Source organism: Emydura macquarii, unplaced genomic scaffold (genome assembly GCF_026122565.2).
Source record: "Emydura macquarii macquarii isolate MOO-44397 ecotype Brisbane River unplaced genomic scaffold, CSIRO-AGI_Emac_v2 contig_2473, whole genome shotgun sequence".
Taxonomy (NCBI): domain Eukaryota; kingdom Metazoa; phylum Chordata; order Testudines; family Chelidae; genus Emydura; species Emydura macquarii.
Window position 1 is genome coordinate 4,705,779 of NW_027132610.1, and position 5,328 is coordinate 4,711,106.

Below are 5,328 nucleotides of genomic sequence, written 5' to 3' on the forward strand. Positions count from 1 at the left end.
ACATTGTTATAGAATTTTGAAAATTGGTATTATTTACTTGATATGTTAGAATTGTTTCTTCCAACTGTGCATATGTGTAATTATGGCATTTAAAATATTTTCTACTAGCTCTTACAGGAGATGTGAGAAAATTCCTCACAGAGCAAAATCATGACCATTTCTATCTTTTGGGGATAGGGGGAAAAATCTCTTTCTGACAGGAGTTGCTTCTGGGATTTCACTCCAAGTAAACCTGTAAACTATTGGGCAATCAGTATGGAAAAAATGTGTTAAGATCCAAATTTAGTTTGATGCATCTCTTGGTTCTATCTAAGCCTGGTATGTGACCAGCAGTACTCAAAAAATAGCAAAGGGTGGGTGGGAGGCTTGTCAAAGGAGAAAGGTGCTCAGGGTAAGAAGACAAAAATCAGAAGAAAACAGTCTTGCATTGTTACCAATCAGAATGGAATTTCACCCCCTCATTTACTTAGAGGAAAAGTACATTTGGGTTTGATGACTGGGAATAAAGTGTGTGGAGAGGGGGAGGGGAAAAGGTGGCGATCATTGGAGAAAGAGTGAGCATTAGCAATGGGGCCTGTGAATGGGGATAAAAGTGTGTTTAACAAAAACACAGGTAGGAGAGAGATGATGATATAAAGTACTCCTCCAAGATAGTGTTTAGGTTTCCTTTGTAAACAGAACATAGGAGAAGCCAGGGGAAGATATGGCAGCAACATCTGTTCCTTCACTGTATACTTTTATTCTTCAGGGAGTCTATTTCCTTCATCTTCTAAATAGATGTGAATACAGTGGTTGTGGCATTGCTAATTAATTTAATATTTAGAATTTAGGATTATTTTGTCTTCATCCATTAGAGACATGAAAGGAGAATTAGTCAAAAACAAAGAAGTGATAGTACATGTTGTGCTGGCTACACTTTGTCATCGGCGTTCAGATCAATCCTGCATTGGCCACAAATTTTGATGAGAGTAGAAAACAAATCATGTCTCATTTGCATCCGACTGTGGAAATCTAATCTTGTTGCTTTTTTTGGTGCTTGTGTATTTTTTATAAATAGCTTTTGTGCATTTTCCTTTTTACCTGACCCTGATCCTTGCAGATCAGGATTCTTTTTTTCTTTCTCATTTATTATTTTTGAGGTGCATTGTCTGATAATCTCCCAGCGAAGGATTATGCTAGTCTCAGCCCTGAGTTAGAAAACCCAACCCTTGATCTTTGGAGAGGTGAAAGGATCTGTATGTGGTGCAAAGGATGTTGTGCTCCTACTCTCTGACGTACCTTGTGTGAAAGTCCTTTCTCACTATTGCCAGTACATGTGGGGCAACAACATTATTTGTTCATTCATGTTTCACATTTGTGACTGATCACGAATGACATCTCCTGAAATGGTTCTCAAGAATAAGAATACACAGTCTTTCCATAAGACGTCCCTAAATAAGGATCTCTTGCTCCCCCTTACACACACACACATCCTGTTCTGGTTTGCACTGCAATAAAGTAATAATTGATTGTATATTGTTTAGCAAAAAGGAATTTTGCATCATTCAGAATTCTTTGCTGGGATAGAGGGAAGTTATTTTTATGCACGGCTCTCATGAAGTGTGACTATGAAAGAGCTAATGAAAGAATCTTGGAATTAAATTCACTTGTCAATGTTTTTCACGTTTCTATGTCTGCCTGAGAAATCACAGACCATCAAATTGAGGTGATGTGAAAAACGTGACCCATAAATCATTTCCATCATTCAGAATATGGTCTTATATATATCCTATTAATGGAGGCAGTATGTCAAGGAAAAGAGAGCATTTCTCAAGCATTATCATTTATGCATCTTCTTAAAAAGTGCTTTCACTAAAGTATAGGCTTTCTATAGCTATACAGTTAATTACTGATAAACCTTGTTTGGAAGATGGTTATAGACATTTAAATAGTGCCCTGAGCCTCTCACTACCACCTCTCCTTGTAGCTATGTTCTTTCTAGCTTATTTCTTTATTTTGTGCTGTTTCTCTGTAACCCAATTCTCACTTCTTTTTTTCAAATGGTATTCTGCACACTGTGACTCAGTTGTAGTCAGTGCTACATCATCGTCCTCCTTGGCTATGCTAACTTTCTCTTTCTGATTTTCATGTTTTTGCTATGAGGACACTAAGAAGTGGTTCCCCTTCTTCCCATCCCACTCTGATTCTTATTTTTCTCTTTCAGTAAAACTTTCTAACATAATAACTCTTGTATAATTGGGAATTGTTGCATAATTCATGAACCTTCATAAACAAATGACCATACTAACGCTTGAGTATACTTGCAACATTGTTTACTTTTTTAAAAAAAATATTGCATAATCTCTTTCTCTCTTGTGTTGAGGTCTAGTCCAGCCTGCAGTCTCCCATCTCTTTAAAACAAACTGTAGCTAAGCTACTTAGATCAAGATGGAATATGAGAAACTGGGACTTTTATTCTCTGTGAGCCGTGCCTCTGGACTGAACGTTAGGGCAACTAAAGTGTTTTTAGGCCAAGTAGGCAAAGTCCTCGGCTGCCAGTAAGACCCTCTGCTGGGCAAACTTTAGATGTCCGTGGCAGAGTAAAAAGGAAAAAAATGAAGTTCAGAGGAGTTGAATGAATGTATGTCAAACTGGTCTTTTTCACCTCTGTGCTTGCATTACTTGAACCCACAGCTTTGAAAAAATTAATCAAGTTACTCTTGGACTGAAACTTCATAAATTCAAGCTTTGTTATTTGCAGGCCACAGACTAAAACATGACAAGATGCAGAGGAATACACAATGGTTTATGGGCCAATGTGTGGCTGGAGCGTCAGTTTGTTTACTGATGGACAATGTGATTGTTGGCTGGAATGTAGATTCAGTCATTACACAGGTGCACTGAGACCTCAGTGCTTGATAAAATTGCTCACTGTTCATTTACTATGAAAATATTTCTCCAGATGGAGTCTAGAGGCTTCCTCAGTTTTCCTCATTTGAAAGCCATACTATAAGCCTGAGCACCGGGCTGGAATTTCCATTGGAGCTAGGTAGTGTCCCTCAGAGTATGCTAGTCAGATATACAGGAAACTCCTTTCTGAAAAAGTGCTAAATAGGTTGCCTCTGAGAACAAAGGAAGAAGAAGTAGCAAGGAAAGGAGCTGGGTGCATACTGCAGCCCCTGTAGGGAAGAGTTGGCCCTTTGGTTCCCTGAGAATTTAGATTAAATTAAGACAATCTGGAAGCAATTTAAAGCCAAAAGGAAGCTAAGGCTCTCCTTGACCCTTTGTCTCTCTTTTCATTATGTCTCCTTATCATTCTGTAGTGGAACATTATTGTGAGGGTAACAAACGTGTGTTAGCAAGTTAGAACGATTCCTCAATGCATGTGCTTAATAGCTGATCTTTCTAATAACAAATAACTGCTTGGTTTTACATTTAAAAAAAACACCAAAAAGATCTAGCTCACAATGTGAATTTTTGGTTTGCAGACCAAGGCCCTGACTTTGGGGCTTTCATAGGGCTTCTACCAACACTTAGGTCAGTGGAAGTCTTTCAGTTGACCTGTCTGAATCAGGCTCATAGTGCAAAACCTGGCCAGAACTACATGTGCACAGGCCTGTTTTTATAATAATAAGGCAAGTGGGTGCGTAAGAGCAAGTTCTGCGGAACGACTGTATCATTGCGTATCTGTGCTGATATTTAGCAATGCTCACCTGGCTGGAGGAAGAGATGAAAGCTGTGGATAACTTGTTCTTATAAAGACTTTTATAGCAAAGTCCTATCTGTGGGGAAAATTAAAAAAGAGAAGCTCAGTATAATCAATGAAATGATTAATGGATCTTATTTCTTAGAAAAGGCAGGACAATCCTGAACCACAAATTCCCTTTCTTTCATGGCCTTTTCATGATAGTGTAGTGGCTCCCCCCAGATGTGAGATCATTTTCTGAGAAATCCTTCCCAACAACATTTTTGACAGTATTGATTAATTGTAGAGGGCTATATTTCAATAGAGAACTCTTAAAGCAAATGATGGTACATGAACCTAAGTGCTGCTGCAGAAATACTTAGCAAGAGAATTCCCTCTGGAAAGTGCCATTTATCGTAAGTACAGATGGGCCTGAACCAAAACCACAAACCAAATACTCCTACCTATTGGGGAAATTCAGATATGTATATGAACTATTCTGGCCCCAGAAGAGCCACCCTAGCCCTCTCACTTTGCTGTAGTCCTACTGGGGGAGGTGGTAGTGGTGGGGCCAGGTACATAAGAGAGATTTGCTGGGCTTATGGAGGGCCTGACACCACACCCCTTGGGCAGACTGGGGCTCCCTGTCCTCTGGACCACGGCTCATCTTTAAGAGAGCTGGGTCGGTTCCAGAGGAGGGATGACCCAGCCCCCATGCACTTGAGCAGTATAATCTGCGTGTGTGGGCCAACACAACTTCCAGAGCCATAGGAGGGTGGCAGGAAGGAGCCATCCACCCTTTTGCTGAGGTTGTGGCAGAAGACCCTAGGGCATTGGATTTCAGAGTTAACAGCTAAGTTAGATGAATGGATTTTTTCCAGCGTTAATAACTGACTAAGACAAATGGTGAAGTTCACATGTCACAGAGCTATCTTTTCCAGCTCTTTGCAGACTGATGGCACTGCAGCAAGTCATGTTTTGTAGGTTTTCCTTGTAACCATGAGGGCTAGAAATATAATAATAAAATAATTAATAATAAAGCTGAGATTCTGATGTTCTCATGTGACTCCAGGAGTGTGGCCTCAATCATGTAGCCAGTGCCAAAGACTAATGGAGAATCACTGCAGCAGGACAATATTTCAGTGAAGTAGGGACAACAGAGTAAGGAAAGATGAAGAGCAGACACTTCAGAGTCGCCGCTAGAGTCAAGGGACAAAACAGCCACGTTTACATGTTCTTCAAACATTGACAGTACACCATGGTTGAGCCTTCTAGTCCCCATTTGTTGCTTGGCTATTCCATCAGAGAAGGGGGTGAGTATCCTTTCAGTTGTTCCCTGTAACAGGTATTTGTTATGATTTTGGAAAATGTCTGAAATGCACAGCTTGTCATCTGCTGTTCTGACAAGTGACATTTATGGAGGTGCCAGACAATTGGTTTCATTTTTTTCTCAATCCTGTTATGCCACATGATTTGATTAAAAAAAAAATATCTTGAAGGGTCACATTCTCTCATGTCATTTTCTGCTTAGGAGCAGGGGTGTCATTTGCTCTGGGGCAAAAAAGGCAACTGCCCCTCCCCCTCTGATTTTTCATAAGTCTGTATGTTCCATTATGGCTTACACTTTTTGTGCCCCTCCCCCCACTGTAAAGGATATCATATAA